Below are 21,689 nucleotides of genomic sequence, written 5' to 3'. Positions count from 1 at the left end.
TGGTTTTCAAGTAATTTATTTCAAAAAACATCTTGGAGGCTAAAAAAAGGTGCATAGACTATCCATTCTAATTAAAATAGATTTTTTTTTTGCTTTTTGGGTCACACCCGACCAATAGTCAGGGATTACTCCTGGTTCTGCACTCAGGAATTTCTCCTGGCGTTGCTTGGGGGACCATATAGAATGCTGGGAATCGAACTTCAGTTGGCTACACGCAAGACAAATGTCTTCCTCACTGTACTCTCACTCTAGTCCCTTAAAATAGATTTTATAGTAGATTGATCTTAGTATTCTTCCAAACTATAGTGTATAAAGACCAGCAAATTAAATAATGAAGGCACTATTCATCAACAGGAAAACATGAATTAAAGTGGAGCTGTTGGTAATATTAAACCTAGGATAGAAGCCAAAATTATTTTACACAGGATATTAGAACATATTCCCAGAAGTATAACTGCTGTATCATATGGCAATTGTATTTTTAATATTTTGAGGCCTACCCATATTGTTTTCCACAGGGACTATAGACAATTTACTTTTAGCATCAAAGTGCACAAGGATTCCCCATTCACCACATTTTCACCAGTATGTCATCTACTCTTTGTTATAATAGCCAGTCCCATAGGTGGGAGATGATATCTCACTGTGCTTTTGATTTGTACGTCACTACTGATTAGTGATGACCAACATCTTCTCATGGATCTATCTTTCATGAGAAGGAAGTCTTGGAGCTGGGGATGTTGTAGAGTGTCTGTCGTGCATGTGTGAGGAAGTGAATCAGATCCCTAGCACTATACCACATCCCAAAGCATTATTCTTGATATTGCAACCAAGTATGCAGGCCCCACATTGGCACAGCACAGCAACTACAAATAACCCTGTCATTTTCAATATGGCTACAACCTAAGTGCTTGATACTAAGACGAAGACTTTTTTTGCACAATTTCACTTCTATGCGGCATCTAAAAAGAACAAACTTCATATTCATAAAGCAATGGTTTATGAAATTCTAGGATTGCTAACCACTTGTATGCACAAGGGTGTCTACTATTTGCTCCCCTTAATTTATTTAAGAGTGTTGTGTACTCAAATTACATAAAATCTGATAACTACAGTTGAGCAAGAATTTGTTTATCAGGAATACAGGAGTGTTTGTTTGTTTGGGGGAGTAAGCACAGGGCTTACTCCTCACTCTGCACTCAGGGATCACTCCTGAAGGGGCTTAGGGAGCCACATAGGGTGTCAGGGATAGAATCTAGATTGGCCATGTACAAGGCAAGAGGAACAACAGTACTAGCTCTTGCATAATAAAAATAGGTAAAAATGTAGAAACTGCACTCAAAAAATCCCAAACAAAATATCAATTCCCAGAAACAAAGAAAAGATTGGTGACTGCTGGAGATAGAGGAGAACATGGAAAAATAGTTAAACTTGTCAAACAGTACAAAGTTGTAGTTATAAAGTAAATATGTACTGGGAATACAGCATACAGTATGGTGATTAGAGTTAAAAATACTGTTATTATATGTGTGAAAATTGAAATCTAGAAGATCTTAGAAGTAATCAGAAAAACTTGGAACTGCAAGAGGTAATAGATGTTAACTAAACTTGTTTTGTAATGAACACTTATATGGACTCATGTTGTGCACCTTAAACTTACACAATGTTGCGTGTCAATGATATTGCAATAAAACCAGAAAAAGCTATGAGGAACTTGAAAAACAGAGTGATGAAAAAAATCAATGCAACTGATAGCATTTTTCCATTATACCCAAATGCTCTTGCTTACTAAGCTGTTCATGAACATGAAGACGAAGCATTACATATTTTAGAACAGCTCACACTATAACAACAAACAAATACTGTGGGCTCTTGGGCATTGTATTAGATAAAAGGAAACATCAATAATTCTTTTGTTTGTTTGCTTTTGTTTTGGGGTCACATGCGGCAATGCTCAGGAGTTATTCCTGGCTCTGGATTCAGGAATCACTCCTGGAGGTGCTTAAGGAAGCATGTGGTATGCTGGGGTCTGAACCCTGGCTGGCCATGCGCAAGGTAAGCGCTTTCCTGGCTACACTATCTCTCTATCCTAAAACTTCAATAGTTCTAAAAATTTAGCATTGTGAGACATGGTATGAGAAATAATGAAATGTAAGTTATCATTAAGTAGTTATTTCATGAATTCTATCCTGGATGGAATACTCAATTTCCTCTGATATTCGCTCAGTTGCTTTCTAACACAGAGCTTCCGTGGTCTCAGTGGTTGTGATTATTTTTCATAGACCTTCTAAGATGGGCTGAGTCTCTTGAACAAGATCTATGATTATTTAACAGAGAATTATTTAATCTCCAACTGGGTTTCATAGCATTTGTACTTTGAATACTAACCTTCCATGACAGAGGCAAGATCTAGCACTCAGGCTGCATGAGAATGATGGACTTTAACTCAGTGGAGGTCGTCCTCTGCACGTTTTTTACAAATAATCATGATTTTCTTTGCTACACTGAATTTAATTTTCTTCTGAAGCCCTAGTCTGGTATTTTTTTGACTGCATTATTTCTCATAATTTTTGCAAGCCCTTTTTCTTTACTTCTTTAATTGTATTATGTTTAGATTTTGCTCCCTCTTTTCTCATTTGAGTTAACCATCATTTTAATATTCCAATAACTATACCAAGATAATGGCTATAATATGGAATATGCTTCAGAAAAAAAGTGTTAGAACTTAAAGAAGTAATTTAGCTCTTAAATTAATATGACTAAGAAGTCCTTTGTTTCTAAAGGGAATAGCTTATATGTTGCATGTTGTAGAAAATGATTTAACTTGGTCCTTTTATATTTTCCATTAGTAAATATATAAAGTTATATTTTACTTTATAAGAATGCTAACATTTTTAAAGCAATTCTAATTTACTTTTTAATTTAGATTTCAATTACACAACTTTATTATGTCTCAGAATGGTTGTTATTTTCCTAGATATAAAACATAACCATCTAGGTAGCAATGTTATTAAAATCTTTCTTGTCTGTTTTACACAGGTCACGTAGACTTTGATATTATATTATACTAAATAAAATCATTTTAAATATCAGTGCTTCTAAATGATATAATTTGGTGAACACGGCTTTACTTTTTGCTTTAGTTAAATTTCTTTTTAGTGCACATAATAAGGATTAACTCCAGTTAACCAGGATTTATCCTAAAATTCAAAGGGACTCATGGTATAAGGAAGACAGGATAAATGAACTATTAGTGAACTTAGCAAATTGTGGTGAACCTAATATACCATATATAGAAACTGATTTATAATGATGTACACCTGAAACTTACATAACGTTAGATGCCATGTTACTATTTATAAGCATTTTTTTAAAAAAGCATTTTAGGCATGTAGGAAATCATCCTCCTAACAAAAAGCCCAACTGGGAAAAACAGCTTAGGTCTTTGAGTATATAATCAGGCAGCAAATGTGTGCCCAGGAAAGGATAGAATAAAACCTGTTAGGGTCATTTAGATGTAACACAGAAAAAAAGAGAATAGGGAGTTGGCATGACTTTATCAGTACATTAAGGGTACCTACTGATTGGCTTTGTGAAATAATTCAACCTCTTCTTCTAAGGGATCTGTTGAATTCTGATTCCTTCACTGTCTTTAACATCTCTGTCAACTTAAACAATGGCGCACATGCTGGGAACAGGGTGGGGTAGTGTTACTGTATTGAATAAATGACCAGCCTGTGAGCTTACTTGGGGCTTCCTCCATGAACCCAAAGCTTTGACAGTCCTTATGTGTTTGTTTATCATCTTGTCTGTCTCATTTTTTGTGACTGATCCCCACTAGACAGAGGTAGAAGGCGCCAATCCAATTGGCTCTATTGTGGTAAACTGTCACAGTAGGTAGACCTCTTCCATTCTATTCTTTCTGCTTATCTGTCTGTTTCATTTTTATAATTCTGAACATCATTCTTCTCTGAGACTTTTTGCAAATAAGACAGAAAAAGTTTCTTTCTTTAAGATGCATGTGTCCCTCAGCCCTAGCATGTACAGAACCTAACAGTATGACCCTTTTTCATTCTTTTGTTTTGTATTTTTTTTTTGCGGGGGGGGGGAGGGAGGATGGTTTGGGTCATACCCAGAGATGCTCGGGGTTACTCCTGGCTCCATGGTCAAAATTACTCCTGATGGTGCATAGGGGACCATATTTGATGCCAGAGATCAAACCCGGTCAACCTGTGCAAGGAAAACATCCTACCTGCTGTACTATCACTCTGACCCTCACCCCTTTGCATTCTTAGGAGAGAAAATTGGATTAAATATGATCATCACTGATGTACAACACTGGTCCAATCAATAGTACCAAGAATGACATTGTTACCAATGATTTTAGCTGCCTCTACATATAGAGGGTTCTCTTAAATTGAATTGATATCCCCCAAATATCCCAAAAGTTATTATTGTACCTACACTGTTGTAATCTTTAATCAGAAAAAGTATTGATTCAGAACATTCAAAAGGTGTGTGCTCCTACTATGTGCCAAGAACTGTAGCAATGTCCTCCCATTGTTCATCGATTTTGCTTGAGCGGGCCCAGTAATGCCTCCATTATGAGACTTGTTGTTACTGTGTTTGGCATATCAAAATGGTGAGAATTTACCATAAATTATCACATTGTTTGAAATTTGCCTATTTCTATAGATGAAGAAGTGAAAAATTGGTAATGGCTGAATGATGTGCCCAAACTCTCAGGATGGTTTGAAACCACCACTATAGTCTGTAGATATTTTTAATGAAGTAAAGACAGGGTTTATAAAAACCAGACATAACACATAATTTCAGTGAGATTCTACATCTCAGATCTCCCAAAGTACTTGATAGTGAGATACAGCTGTAGGTCATACCATGACTATTAACATTGTCTTTCTTATAACCTGTAGCCTCTAGGTTCCCTGACAACAGTGAATTGTTCTTAAGATTCTTACTACACATTAACCAAGTAGAAATATCAACCTATTAGTCAGCTAGAAACAGCTCATAAGAAACACCCCTGATGAACTTCTGTGTGTTTAGTGTAGTGTAGATAAAGCAAAACCTGTTTTTCTGGAGTAACTTCCAGTAGTCTTCTCAAATGCTCTTGGTTCATCATAAATATTCAATTCTTAGGTGACTGGATTTCTCACCAAGTAAACCTTGGTTTTAGTGCTAAAGATTATTGAATGAGCCAAATGCTTTTAAACAAAATTTAGATGCCTATCTCTTTATATTAAGAAGCCAGCTCACTGCTGCCCAGTAGAGAATAACTGTTTCTTGCTTACACACTCACACACCCAAGTCACATTAAATATAAGAGAATCTAGGCACCCCCACAGCTAAATTTTAATTATGTTGTCTGATAGTAGAATACTATATTTTGTCATCAGTTCAATTCTGCCTCTATCAACATAATGCTTTATTGTTCCCTATGACAAATCCCATTCGTTATTTATTGTTAGAGAGTGAATAGTTGAATTTACACTCTGTCACAATAAATCATGTTCACCCGGTTAATGCAGCATTAAAATGAAATCAAGCTTACAATATTGTTAAGCCATATATATTAATGTGCTTGGGTGAATAACATAGATCAGGCACTTTGAAACTGTCTCAGATCACACATACCATTAGAAACTATTTATTCATTGTTGCCTCTAAGCTGCATAAGGTCATGATAAGTGTTCTGAAATTATCAAATAGAAGGAAAACTTAGCAATAACAATGACCTATTAAGATAAAATATTTTATAAGAAACTATACCTATATAACTAAACATGAGAATATATGTATCTAAGTGCTTGATACTGTGCAAACTTGGTGTCTTATGAAGAGTTAGAATGGGTGCAGTGTTTAGTTCTGCAAAAGAAGCACACATATGCACATACATGTGCATATATAATTCTGTTTAAAATTGAACTTTAACATTAAAGCCAAAGCTACACATATTCAATGTCTTTCAAGTTGTATATATAATGGATGTTTATTTCCCTGTGTACTGATCCAGGAATAAGTCCTGAGCACCACTGGGTGTGGCACAAAAAGTAATAAATAAATGTCTATTTTGACAAAGTATATGCCATGATATATACAGTAATTAATGAAAATAGCAGTGTAACTGCTGCAATTATAATATTCATTTATTCTTACCTATATGGTGTGAGTTCAACAAACGTCTGGAGTAGGTGCAAGAATTGTGGGTAAAAATAAACAGAATGTTCTGAAACTGCCTCTCCTCTCTGGTCAGAAGAGTACATCAAAATCAATAATATATCTGGAGATGTTCCTGAAAAGTGCAATGTTTCAGAATATATGCTACCTGGTTTTAGTATAGTGGGTAGGGAAATTTGTCTTGCAAACAGCCAACTTAGGTTTGATTCCCGGTGCCATGTACGGTCCCTTGAGCCTCTCCAGGAATAATCCCTGAGAGCAAAGTCAGGATAGTCCCTTAGCACCACTGAGTGTGTCTCCCCATCCTCCCCTCATCCCGCCAAAAGAAAAAAAAAGAACATATAGATTTGGATCAAGAAAGCTAATTCAGGAGCTGATGTGCTTGACTTGCAAATGGCTGAACCCTGTTTGAATCCTGGCACCAGTATGGTCCCAAGATCATAAATAGAGGTCATGCTTAAACACAAAACCAAAAAATAGCCTCAGAACACCACTGGCTGTGATACAAACCTCAACCTTACCTCATAAAAGAGAAAATATAATCAGTTGTCAGTTTGGTGGTAGTCTTCATATTTTTAATTCACTATTCGATATGCCAGACACAGTAACAACAAAGTCTCCAATGGAGACGTTACTGGGCCCGCTCGAGCAAATCGACGATCAACGGGAGGGCCTTTACCTTTACCTTTATTTGGACCTCAGAGAAAGTAAGAGAATTTGAGAGGATAACTGTAGACTATTGCAAATTTCAACAAGTAGTAGACTCAATTGCAGTTGTTACATAGGACCTGGTATAATTGTTAGAGAAGATTAATATGGCCTCAGGTACATGGTATGTGACCATTGATTTGGAAAATGTGTTCTTTCTATTTTAATCAGAAAAGAAGATCAGTAACAGTTTGAGTTCATGTGGAACAGACAAATGAATTCATTAAAAGTTTAGCCTAGGGCTATGTTAATTCTACTGTTCTATTATAATACAGTCTAAAGAGCTCTAGACAATATGGATGTCCCACAGGATATCACATTGATTCATTACATCAATGATGTTGATCAGGTAGGATAATCAAAGAAAAATCTGTGATTAGGTGTGCAGTTCAGAAGATGAGATATAAATCCAAGGATGATAAAGGGGCCTACAATATCTAGGCAGATTTTACAGATGCAATACCAACACATATCCTCCAAAGTAAAAGATATATCATTAGGACATGGACCTCCTATCTTGAAAGAGGAAGTACAATGCCTGGTGAATTATTAAGGTTCTGTAGGAAATTTTAAACCTAAGTACATGGCTTTAGCTCATATACTAGGAAATATACACACACAAAAATACCCTTGCCAGCCCTAGAACAAACAATATGTTCTGCAGTAAGTACACACTGCTGGGTAAGAATCTATACTCTTCAGGTCATATGATTTGCTAGACCTTATAATCAATGCCCTGGAAAGATTTTCTATTAGAGGACAGGAAGATTTCATCTTCCAATAGGGAAACTGGATTTATCTGACCCTAAAAGGTATAAATTTCCCCTTCTTAGACACTATCTATATCCAAAGAAAACCTTAGAGTGGATGATCTGTGTATATACATATATATATATATTTTCATTTTTGGCACCAGTATTTATAATACTGTTAGTGATAAGGCTTTATGCACACTCTGTTCTTTGTGTTCAACTTATCTTAAAAACAGGTTTTGTTTTTGCTTTGGAGACACATGGCAGTGCTCAGGGCTTCCTACTTGCTCTGTGCTATGGGTTACATGGGTGCCACAGACCAAACCTGGGTGGGAATAATGCAAGGCAGAGCTCTGCCTGCTGAATTATTTCTCTGGTTCTAGACATGGCATTTTTAAACTTTGTATGTGTAAGAAAAAAGTGCAAAGCTTGAAGAAAAATCTGTGAAACCTACTTTGAATCAGACTGACTCCATCCTATCTTTAACTGCCATTTTGAGACTTATGTGAAAAGTAGGTGGACTGACTTCCTGTTGGCAGCTATGAAAGGACACCCACTCACTGACTTCTTATTGTGCCTCTGAAAGAACAGAACCTCGTGGTTCACTATTAGCAACTAGGAAAGAAACAGGACAGACCATTACTGATTAGTACAAAGAGATATTACAGACTCTTTGTCAACCAATAAAGAAAACATTTTTTAAAAAGACCTAAATTTAGACTCTCTGAAGGCTCTTTACAAAATCCTCTATGTCCTAATGCTGGTGGAACACAATTTGGAACTGCCCATTGGCTATTAACTCAACTCATCACAATTCCTATTCTTGAACAAATGCTTAATTATACTACAGTCTGATTATTTCTCAGTTGGCAAAAAAATTTGTTATATTCACTGCATACTTTAAAATAAGATTTCAAATTTTTATTTGTTTATATCTATAAAGGGCTAGAGTGATAGCACAGTCAGTAGGGCATTTGCCTTGTACACGGCCAGCCTGGGTTCAATTCTTCCTTCCCTCTCGGAGAACCTGAAAAGCTACCAAGAGTATCCCGCCCACCCAGCAGAGCCCGGCATGCTCCCCGTGGCATATTCGATATGCCAAAAATAGCAACAACAAGTCTCACAATGGAGACGTTATTGGTGCCTGCTTGAGCAAATCAATGAACAACGAGACAACAGTGCTACAGTGCTATTTTATCTGTAAAGTTTGATTTTATTCCCAGTGAACACTTGAAACTATAGAATATACTTGAACATACTGAATCAACAGTCTCTAAAGCACTGCTTAATCACAAGATAGTAAATTGAAAAAAAAAAGAAGAAATGAGTATATGTCATGTGAATGTGTTCAAATTCTCAATATGTCAAAATATTTTATCAATGATATCATCAAATATAAATATTTATCAGAAATATATTTCTGAATTTCTTTCTCTTCATTCTGACTTCAGAACAGAAATAAAATATTTCATAGCACCATAATCTAATGAAGAAATAGATTCACTGATACCTGAATGCAATTTAAGAAATCTGTACTATATTCTACCTCTTAAATATAATTCTAGAAAAATAACATTTCTGTTCACTATTACTTTTAAGCTTTATCTAATTGACTCCAAATACAACTACCAAAAAATATATCAGAAGAGAATATTAAAATACTAAGTTCCAAGTTCACTTAAGTCTGTAATATTCAAAGATCTACAATCTCATTAAAACCTCTTAAATTTCATGAACTTCAGAAATAAATGACACTAGAAATTTCATTTTCCTTCATTTTCTATGTGTGTCACAACATTCTTATCTTTATGTTTATATAAAATATGCATATATAGGGCCAGTGATATGGTTCAAATAGCTAGAGCAAATGTTTTGTTGAAGGAACCTCATGTCTAATTCCCAGAATCACATGATTCTCCTATCACCACTAGGAGTTTTGAAACACAGCACTATACTGGTAATAGCCCATTAGCACCACTTAGTGTGGCTCCTCCAAACAAACAGGAACATTTTATATACAGAGATGAATAATGCAGATAAATGAAATCTATCCTAGGTCTATGGAACAAAAGGAGCAGCAGTGGAGTTACATTAGAAAATTGTTTCCTATAGCATATACAACATGTTTTAAGTAAAAATGTCACTGTCGCTGTCCTCCCATCGTTCATCGATTTGCTTGAGTGGGCCCAGTAACGTCTCCATTCTGACACTTGTTGTTACTGTGCTTGGCATATCGAATATGTCACTGGTAGTTTGCCAGGCTTTGCCGTGCAGGCAAGATACTCTCCGTAGCTTGCTGGGCTCTCTGAGAGGGGCGGAGGAATCGAACCTGGGTTGGCCTAGTTAGCCAGTGCAAGGCAAAGGCCCTACCCTCTGTGCTATCACTACAGCTCCAAGTAAAAAAGTACATAAAAAATTTCTATAATTTTTTTTGTGCTTGATAGTATTGCTGAAATTTCTAGTATTATGGCATTATAAGTATTTTGACTTAAAAATTTTTTCTCCCCAAGTGTTTTATAGTGTTATTTTTGGCCTTCCCTATAGTGAATCATCCTTCTTAGAAAGTACATTAAATTTTTTATCTTCCAAAATATCAACTGTCAGTCATAATATTAGTATAATTAAAAGTACATCAAATACCTAAGAATTGGATATATAGACCTCATATTCTCTATGAAAATTGGAATAATTAATTCTGATTGCAAAAAATTGAAATAGCAAATATTTCTTTCATTATTACTCCACTTATGTCATTCAAGAAAGAGTAATTCAGCTTTAAGTAATTTAATCTAGTATGGAAATTTATTTACGTATACAAAGGGAAAATGGATTTGAGTTCAGTCATCACTGACTACAAAGCTTATGTTATCAGCTCTTCTCTTTCTCTTCACTCTTGCCACTGCTTATCTAATTATGCGGATTCTATTAGGAGGAAGGAACTGCTGCTGGAAGTCCTAGAATCATAATCTGTAGCTTAATATCTCTGTCAATTATAGGGAAATTATCCTACCAAAGCCTGATTAAACATGGCTCATCTCGTAGCAACCACTGTTGGTGAGGAATTTGAGAAAGAAAAAGTTGAGTCAATAATCTTCCAAACCAGGAAGATAAAATCTGAGAAGGTGGGGATGGCAATAAGGGAGAATTATATGTTACCATAACAAACATACCATTTTATTTAGAATCTATAAAGCTGCTACTGGAGTTTCCAAGCTATAATGATTAAGTACAATACAGACCACCAAATCTGGAGAGTTCAGGTAGTGAATATCTGGCCCTCTTTCAAAAGCTTAGAAGAGTGACACTTTAGTCTTCCTCTGTCAAAGTAACAAGCTGACACCAGTTATGGGGTCTTTGGAACTACACTTTTCTAAGAAGTTCAAATCCCTGACCAGGTGGAACGCTTCTCATGCCTAGTACAATGTATGTATAGATAGACCTATGCTTAGTCTTCACTGTGGGATAATGACTGTCCAGAGAAACATCTGTGTTCTATATTACTCTGCTTGTAAGTTTTCTCCCTATAAAGCCTATGGTTTTAGGTTTTTTTGTCTGACATGGTGAGAATCTTTTCTTTCATGGGAGTTTAAAAGCCATAAATTGAGACACATGAGTCAACATTTTCACATAGCAAAAAACACAATTCCATAATTTTTTATTCTGTATGATAATATTTAAAAAGGAAACGTTTTATAAAAGATCCTTCCTTAATTTCCCTTTTTATTTCTATTAATCTTTTTTCATGTTTCCATGTATTTTTCTCTTATAAAGCATCTACTTATGTTTTCATATTTCCCCAAATATCCAGTTGTCTGCCATCTGGTGACTGACTGATCCATACACTTACATAATTGTTCATAGTAAATATTTTCTGTAGTCTATTTTTTAAAATGTACTTGTAGGGTTTGGAGAGTGGCTAACCCTGGGTTTAATCTCCAGCATTGCATATGGTCTCCTGAGACTACCAAGAGTGATTCCTGAGCACAGATCCAGGAGTAAGCCCTGAGCAACACTATGTGTGGCCCTAAAACAACCCCCCCAAAGTACTTCTTTTTTATGATTTAAAGAAAAAAAGAATCACCAGATTTTATGAGATAAGGAAACTAATTAAGTCAAAAGCTATATATTTAAAAGTACAATGCTATTAAAATAATGTGTAATACATTATTAAAAAACTAAACAGTATCTGTGCACTATTTATTTACTCAAAGTTCTAATATATGGTAGCATTCCATTTATAGTATACTATGGCTTATAAAGTTCATAGAAAATGGCTAGGTCCATTTTTCTATTCTGTGATTGGTTTCAGATTGTTATAAATTTGCTAGAAATACATAGAATCTTAGCAAAATCTCAATAAATTATAAAGAATGTTTTGTAGTTTAGAAATAAAATCACAGAATTTTATTTCTATAGTAAAAGGGCCTATACAAGCGAACATTTGAGAAACATACAGTGAATGAAAGACACACTTGAAGGGGTATATACAACAAAGAAGTAATAAAGAATGCAACAGGTAAAGTGCAAAACATACTTTTAAAAGGCAGTATTGTAGTAGAAAAGAAATCAGTGCATCTTGGATCTAGGCTACTAGCTGTGGGGCTATGTGCAGATTGTTCTCTTCAAAATATTTTTATTGGTACAAATAAAGCTTCATAGATGTTTTAAGAGCATTAGACTCAAATAAATATGGTATCCTTTTTGCTATTAGATATAGACACATCTCTAGGTTTGCACATTCCATAGTCATTCATTTTGGGGAGTAGATAAAGAATTTTTGCTGATTTGAAAAGATGCTCTTTGTTTCAGGCAAAATCAGGTTTGATACATGAAACAAATATATTTAGATGAGTTTGGAATTGATTTTAACTCCCTTAGTTTTATTGGCTGGTATCTATGTAAAGTAAACAACTTGAGCATGTGTTCAGGGCCCCGTCCTCCCAGTTATACTGAATTCCATTATTAATAATGGGAAATCAAGAGGCAAATTAATAGTGATTTGTTTTTCAGCTCTGTAAACCAAAAGGAATAGAACTGCTAGTGACAGACTTAACTTATTAATGAAGATAGACGATCTAAAATTTATGGCCCTTTTTGTTGCTGCTGTTGTTTTGTTTTGCTTTGGGGGACACACTCAGCAGTGCTCAGGGCTTACTCCTAGCTTTGTACTCAAAGATCACTCCTGGCAGTCTCTGGGAACCATGTGGGGTGCTGGGAATCTAACCTGAGTCAGCTGTGTGCAAGAAAAGCACATTACTAGCTGTCCTATTTCTATGTTTTCAAAATTCATGACCCTTTTATAAAAGAAAGATTTTGTGAAATAATCTTCCCATTCTGGATATTTATCAGAAGAATGCAAAAATACTACTTTGAAAAGATATACAGAGCTCTATATTCATCAATGCAATAGTCTCAATAGACATAAAAAGAAAGTAAAGGCCCCTAAATAGATGAGAGAGTAAAAAAATAAACTATCTATGTATGTGTGTGCATATGTATATATATATATATATAGAGAGAGAGAGAGAGACATAAATATACACTCAGTGGAATAGTACTCAGCCATATAAAAGTCAAATCCTGTCCTTTGTGACAACATAGAGGTTATTAAGATAACTGAAATATGTCAGATGGGAAAGAGGTATGCCATATTAATTTCTCTTATATGTGGAAAATAATGGACTTTTAGTGGTGAAACATATATTTTTACAGTGAAGCATATGTGAAACTTACATAGTATAATATTGCAAAATTTAATTACAAAGTATGCACAAAACAAATAAATTAGAAAACAAACAATACTGAGAGTAAAAAGGTATGAAGAGACTTGCTGATTGCTTATTTTGTGATCCCCAGCATCACATGAGGATTAAATAAATAGCACTTTATTTTCTGTTCTCTGTAAAGGACAGAGAATAGCTCAGGTGCTCTGCCAACATAAAATATGCTCAAATCATTAGTAATTAACCAGTTCAGTATTGACATTATGAGATACCATTAAAATATAAGAAACAGATACATTGGGGGCTGGAACAATAGCACAGTGGGTAGGGCATTTTCCTTGCATGCAGCTGACCCAGGTTCAATTCCCACCATTCCATATGGTCCCCCAAGCACTTCCAGGAGTAATTCCTGAGTGCAGAGCCAGGAATAACCCCTGTACATTGCCGGGTGTAACTAAAAAAGAAAAAGAAAAGAAAAACATATACGCACTCCCACACACACACCCCACACATAGTAGCAGATATGGTTAACAGGAACTCTAATAAAGATATCGATAAGGGACCAGAGAGATAGTATGGCAGGTAAGGCATTTGCCTTGCACATGGCAGATGCAGGTTTAATCCTCGGAACCTCATATAATTCCTTGAGTCTAGTTAGGAGTGATCCCTGAGCAGAGTGCCAGGAGTAAGTGCTGAGTACTATCAGGTATGACCTGAAAGCAAACAAACAATAACAAAAACCCCAAAGATGTTGGTAAGAAAGAAGAGTGCTCTCTCAGGAATGATCCCAAGCAATGTTCAGAGGACATGGGAGCCTCAAGAGATGACCTCAGCCAACTGAGCTAGGCTTTGCAAATCTTGAAATTAACGGTAATGGACACAACCAGGGTCATGTCTTCCAGTGCTCTGGGGAGATGCTGAGGACATAACTTGCTTCAGGAGCCAGTGAGATAGGATTCAAGTAAGGACTTGCCTTCCATGCAGTCAACCTAGGCTTGAAAATAGCACCACATATAGTCACTTCCCAACTCCCAATCCAGCACTGCCAGGAGTGATCCCTGAGCACAGAGCCAAGATCAAGCCCTGAGCAGAGTTGCATATGGCCCCCAGCCCCCTGACAAAAAGAAAATGAAAAACTTGTCCAATCTTTTGAACCACCTCCAAGGTTTTTAAGTATTTTTACTTGTTTATTATTTATTCATCTTTTATTTAGGCAAAATGATTTATTATACCACTAATATTAATTTTTAATAATACAATGTTTCTCCACTGCTGATTTTATTATTAATCAAAGTTGAAGGGGTCTTTATTTGTTTCTTTGTTTTTCTTTTTGGGTCATACCCAGTGATGCTCAGGGATTACTCCTGGCTCTGCACTATTTTACTCTGCACTAGAATTACTTTTGGCAGTGTTCAGGGCACTATATGGGATGCTGGGGATTGAACGTGGGTTGGCCACATGCAAGGCAACTGCCCTACCTGATGTACTATCACTCTGACACCAAGCACTGAAGCATTGTAGCACTGTCCTCCCATTGTTCATCGATTTGCTTGAGCAGGCCCAGTAACATCTTCATTGTGAGACTTGTGGTTACTGTTTTTGGCATATCGAATACACCACGGGTAGCTTGCCAGGCTCTGCTGTGATGGTGGGATACTCTCAGTAGCTTGCCAGGCTCTCCAAGAGGGGTGGAGGAATCGAACCCAGATCGCCTAGGTCAGCCATGTACAAGGCAAACGCCCTACTGGCTGTGCTATCGCTCCAGCCCAAACCACTCTGGTACCAAAGTTGAAGATATTTTAGACTCAAGAATTCCACTCTTAAGTCTCTACCAAAAGTGATATAGGCACAAAATAACCAAGCAATATCTATAAACTATGCTTAGCATTACTTACTAGTAGTATCTAAAACTTCCTCAATATTAATTGAGCATCAAAGTGGACAAATAAATTGTGATAAGTCAAACAATGTCACCATGAAGCAGCAACATGCATAATATACAGCTACGTTTATGGTTTCCATAAGCATAATGCTGAGACAACAACCCTAGATTGTTCTATATTATTCCACTCAAGTACTATAGAACTATCAGGTTTACAGAAATGTACATCTTTAAGAAAAATTTTGTATTTTCGTCACTGTTTCTTTTGAGCTTGCAGAAGCCTCTTAGTTTAAGATAGTCACATTTGTCTATTTCTGTTTTCACTTGCTTGGCCAGTGGTGTGACACCTTCGAAGATACCATTAGCTTCAATGTCATGGAGGGTTTTGCCAACTTTGTCTTCAAAGTACCTTATGGATTGCAGTCTGATGTTGAGGTCTTTAATCCATTTTGATCTTATTTTTGTATACATGGTGTTAGGCAGAGATCTGAGCCCATTTTTTGCATGTAGCTGTCCAGTTTTGCCAGCAAAATTTGTTAAAGAGGCTTTCATTGCTCCACTTCACTTTTCTTGCCCCCTTATCGAAGATTAGATGCTCGTATGCTTGGGGGGAGATGTCAGTATATTCAACCCTGTTCCATTGGTATGCAACTCTGCCTTTGTTCCAGTACCATGCTGTTTTAATTATTACTGCTTTGTAGTAGAGTTTGTAGTTAGGGAGGTTGATTCCTCCCATTTTCATTTTCCTGAGAATTGCTTTAGCTATTCGTGGGGGCTTATTGCTCGAAATGAATTTCAGGAGTGTTTGCTCCATTTCTTTGAAGAATGTCATGGGTATCCTAATAGGGATCGCATTGAATTTGTATAATGCTTTGGGAAGTATTGCTATTTTGACAATGTTAATTCTCCTGATCCATGAGCAGGGGATATCTTTCCATTTTCTCCTGTCCTCTTTTATTTCCTGAAGCAGCATTTTGTAGTTTTCTTTGTCAGGTCTTTTATAGTCTAAGTGACATCTGCACTTGTTTGTTCATTGCAGCACTGTTTACAATAGCTAGAATTTGGAAAAAACCTGAGTGCCCGAGAACAGATAACTGGTTAAAGAAACTTTGGTACATCTACACAATGGAGTACTATGTAGCTGTTAGAAAAGATGAAGTCATGAAATTTACATACAAGTGGTATATATGGATAGTATCATGCTACACAAAATAAGTCAGAAATTAAAAGGCAGACATAGAAAGATTTCATTCATCTGGGAAACATAAAGTAACAAAATAGGAGACTAACAACCAAGAATGGCTGAGATTAGTACCAGGAGGTTTACTCCATGGCTTGGAGGCCAGCAGCACATGCTAGGGGGAAAGGCAGCTCAAATAGAGAAGGCAGAATCAAATAAAGGGTGTTGGGAGGATCCTCCCATGATAGGAGAGGCATGCTCAAAGTAGACTAAAGACCAAACATGATTGCCACTCAATGCCTCTTTTGCAAATCACAGCACCCAAATGGAGAGAGAGAGAGAGAGAGAGAGAGAGAGAGAGAGAGAGAGAGAGAGAGAGAGAGAAAGGGAATTCTCTGCCACAGAGGCAGGGGGGGATGGGGGGATGGGGGGTGGGAGGGATACTGGGATCAGTGGTGGTGGAGAATGGGCACTGGTAGAGGGATGGGTACTCAATCATTGTATAACTGAAACCCAAGCACAAAAATTTGTATGTCTACAACTGTACCTCATGGTGTTTCACTAATAAAAATTAAAATAATAATGATAGTAATAATAATAATAATTTAAAAAAAGAAAATCTTTCAGGAGATGAACTGCACTGCACTATCCTCCATTGTTCATCGATTTGCTTGAGCGGGCCCAGTAATGTCTCCATCGTGAGACTTATTGTTACTGTGTTTGGCATATTGAATACGTCACAGGTAGCTTTCCAGGCTTTGCCATGTGGGCGAGATACTCTCGGTAGCTTGCCAGGCTCTCCGAGAAGGGTTGAGGAATTGAACCCAGCCCTGCCAGGCCGGTTGCACACAAGGCAAACACCCTACTACTGTGCTATCGCTCCAGCCTCAGGAGGTGAAATCAAAAACAAAAGAAGAAAATGATTACTGTAGAAGAAACATTCTCTTTTTCAGGAGGGCAGTAGTGATTATGACAGAATCTCAATTACATGAGTGGGTTGATGACTTTAATTTAGTCCTTGAATTTGAAGGTCATGCCTTTCACTATATGAAAAAAGACCTGAGCTACAAGTTCTGGCTTTGAAACTTTTTTTCCATTCATATTATAGTTCAAAATAAAACAGTGATTAAAATGCAAACAGTTGGTTAAAACATGAGCCTCTAACATTTGGGATTGCTCCAATTATAGGAAAATCCTTTTGTTTAGTTTAAGGAAACTGTATTTACCAATGAATGATAAGAGAAAATGCTCTACAACTGGTGACTGTAGGAAGTTTTTTGCTCATAATATTGTCTCCATTTGACACCACTTAACTTTGGAGTACCAGAAAATACCAGAATTGGAGAATTAGGAATTTTGGTGACAGAAGAAATGGTGATTTTAATAAATTTGTGGAAAGATTTCTCCTATTGTCCTTCATGGGAAGAAAGAATAGGTCCCTATCTTAGTAATAAAGTCTGAGGAATTTTTATGAAGAATTAGTCATGGGTTCTTTTAATAACAAGAACATATCCCTCATACAACTTCTGAGAAAAGAGAAACGCTGATTTAAATACATATAAGCCTGAAAGGATGACATTTCATTTCCTTTCAGATCACTCTTGTTTGAGGTCCACCAATTAGATCCAAGAGCTAATATTCCAACAGTGAAATTGCTTCTTAAAATGGAAGGAAGAAAACACTTCAACAATTATTTGACTACTCATTAAGCATTTCCTGTTAGATATGTTCAATGAGCATTCAATTAAGCTATCTCATTCAATATTTATGATCAACCAATGGAACTGGAATTATTTTTCTAAAGTTTACAAATGAGAATTTTTAAACGCAATGATTACATACCTTCTCTACTTATGCACAAAGGAATTTTTCAAAATATAAGGTACTCTTTGTGACCTAAAGAACATTTGTTTTTGTGTCTACCTACTTCTTTCAGATCCATGCTATCAGGATTGCCAGTCAGTGCAATTAGGAAAACAGAACTCCTGTCGTTTAGTTCAATAAAGGTAGTTTTATAAGGGAAGGTAGTCACTGACAAAATAGGGAGAGGAGAGATAGCCCAAAGGTTATCAAGTACAAGGCGTTGCAACCATTACTAAGGTTGGAGGGACAGTGTGTAGGAGCTGATAGTACCAAAACCCAGGATGGAGCATCCTTCTAAAGGAGCTGGAAAGTTGGAGCAGGAGCAGTCCAATTGATTTAGCAAGGAAATCAGAAATGTGATTTCGTAGCTGGCACGAGCTGGAGCTGGAGAATGATTCGCAAAGGACAAAGCAGGGACTGGTACTATAAGAGGAATGAGCTGTCTTAGAGCTGCAACCAGAGTTGCAGGAGGAAGAAATCACAGAAGCAAAGCAAATTTCCATTCTCCATTCTCCAATCAGGGCCTCCCATTGACAGAATCCTTAAATAAGCAAATTGGCAGGGACTGGGAACAATGGTGGTAGTTTGTATATATTATCCTTTTTTGATTTGTGACAGAGTAGAGGAAAGTGAGAAGGGTGGATCAAGGAAAAGGAAAATGATTACAAGGCTAAAGTTCTAGCTTACCAGGTCCCAAGGGAAGATGATTAGAAATTCCCTAAAGTAAGCAGACTCATGTTAGAGTAAGTAATTTAATATGTAATATTTATTGGGCTGGAGTGATATCACAGCACGTAGGGCGTTTACCTTGCACATGGCCAACACAGTCAACCCGAATTCGATTCCTCCGCCCCTCTCAGAGAGTCCGGCAAGCTACTGAGAGTATCTCGTCTGCACAGAAAAGCCTGGCAAGATACCAGTGATATATTCGATATGCCAAACACAGTAACAAGTTTCATAACTTTACTGGGCCCACTAGAGCAAATCAATGAACAATAGGAGGACAGTGACAGTGATTTATTCTGCTGAAACGTGAATAAATCTACATGTACTGTTTGTTAGTAAGAAGTCTAAATAAATAACATTACACAAAAAGGATAGTAAATAAGGGGATATGTAAGAAGCAAAGAAACATGTCTGTTTCCATATAGGATTGATTAAAAGGCATAAAATAGATAAATGTGGAGAAAGAATATAAAAATACGGTTGTCTTAGCATTGCTCAAAAGGGACATTGATTTGAATGATAATTCCAATTGTTGGTTTTGCTAATGTCTGAATAGTGCTTTCAGAAATCAATTCCTTTGTTACATAGAGTAGCAGCTTATAATTAGGGGGGGATTTACATTTGAAACAAAAGAATGATTTTTAATTCAAGGTGGTGGGAAAAATAAATAACACTGAGGAAAAAAAATGAAAAAAAAAAGTCATGAAAGACAAATATAGAAGAAAGGGGGGAAACATGGGCCTGGTTTACATTATAATATGTGATAGAAAGTTTATCTGTTGGGAGTAATTATGCAAATCTATATATTCCAGAAAGAAGAGTACCAGAAACACCTGGCAAACACTTAATACATTATTTTCTTTACAAACAATTAGTCAGTACTAGTCAGTAAAAATTTATGGGATGATGAAAACTTTCTGTATCTGTTTTGTCTAATACTGTAGCCAATGGTCACCTGTGCCTATTAAGCATGCAACAATGTAGCTATTGTGACTGAGGTATTACTTTAAAATTTGATTTAATTTTAATTAATTTTCACTTAAATTTAAATAGTGGATCTGACCAATGACTCCAGTTTTGTTGCCCTACATTTTGGAGACAGACAATGACAATAAAAAGATGCTCTGCATCATTAATTATCCATAAAATGCAAACTAAAATTACAGTGAGATATCATCTCACACCTGTTAAAGTGGCTAATATTAAAAAAAAAAAACAAGAAATAATAAGTTTGGTGCAGAAGTGGAGAAAAATGAATCCTCATATACTATTTGGAAATGGAAATTGGAAATGGAAATTAGTCACTATGGGAAAAAGTATGGAGGCTCTCAAAAATTCACTGTATCATTGTCATCCCATTGTTCATCGATTTGCTCGAGTGGATGCCAGTTATGTCTCCATTTGTCCCAGCCCTGAGATTTTAGTAGCCTCTTATTACTCATCTTTCCCAACAGTGCCGCATTGGAGCCTTTTTCAGGGTCAAGGGAATGAGACCTGTTACTGTTTTTGGCAAATCGAACACACCACAGGGAGCTTGCCAGGCTCTGCCAGTGTGGGCAGGATACTCTTGGTAGCTTGCCAGGCTGTCTGAGAGGGACGGAGAATGTATATAAGAGAATACAAGAAAGTAAGTTAAAACCAAAAACATGTGTGCTGCTTTAGGTACATCTGTGGGCTAGACTATAGGAGGTCGTGCAGCTTTATAGTCTCTGAATCTTGGCTGTTGATGGGATAACATGGTTCTGGGGGAAAGTTTGTGGGTGTGACTGTCAATGTCAAGCTACTGGAAAATGGGGGATCTGGGTGGAGGAGGCCCAGTCCTGATCCAAGCAGGCTTGGAGATCTCAGCCCCAGGTCCCGCATACCTGGGTTCCTCTACCAGTTCTTTCATACATAAGGCTCATCCGAGTGTGTGGAGAGTGGCCTTGAGCATGGATGTGGCTGGGTTTTGGAGGTTTTCGGCTGCCAGGGTTCTCCTTGGGGCGGAGAGGGAAACTCAACCCATGCCCCTCTGAGGAGCCCTGGTGAAGACACCCTGGTGTGGGGGCAGGAAATTCTGAGTCGCTCTCTTCCAGAGCTTTGTTTTATAGTCTCTGGAGTTTAGCCATTGATGGGATTACACGGTGGTGGGGAAGTTTGTGGGTGTGACTCCCAAGTTACTAGAAAATAGGGGATCTGGGTGGAGGAGACCCAGTCTCGATCTGAGCAGGCTTGGAGATCTCAGCCCCAGGTCCTGCATACCTGGGTTCGTTCCCTCTCTCAAAAATTAAAATAAAAAATAGTACCATATGATCTAGCAAATCCACTTCTGGATATTTACCCAAAGAAAATGAAAACTCTAATTTTAAGATATACATATGTACATATATATACATATATATATCTACACACATTTTTATGTTCACTGAAGCATTATTCACTGTAGTCAAGATATGAAAATAACTTTCACAATCATTGATGGATAACTAGATGAAAATTATAATAGACTATATAATATAGAGTATTTATTAGCCTTAAAAATGAAATCTTGGCATTTGTGACAACATGAACGGAACTTGAGGGAATTGTGCTTAAATGAAATAAGAGAAATGGAGATACCTCTTGTCTCTTAATCTATGAATGGAAATGCAGTTCATTGATACAGAGAAATATTGGAC

This window comes from Sorex fumeus, unplaced genomic scaffold (assembly GCF_029834395.1).
Source record: "Sorex fumeus unplaced genomic scaffold, SorFum_2.1 ptg000086l, whole genome shotgun sequence".
In the NCBI taxonomy this organism is placed as follows: Eukaryota; Metazoa; Chordata; class Mammalia; order Eulipotyphla; family Soricidae; genus Sorex; species Sorex fumeus.
The sequence above is the reverse complement of the archived record's forward strand: the minus strand, read 5'-3'. Positions refer to the sequence as shown.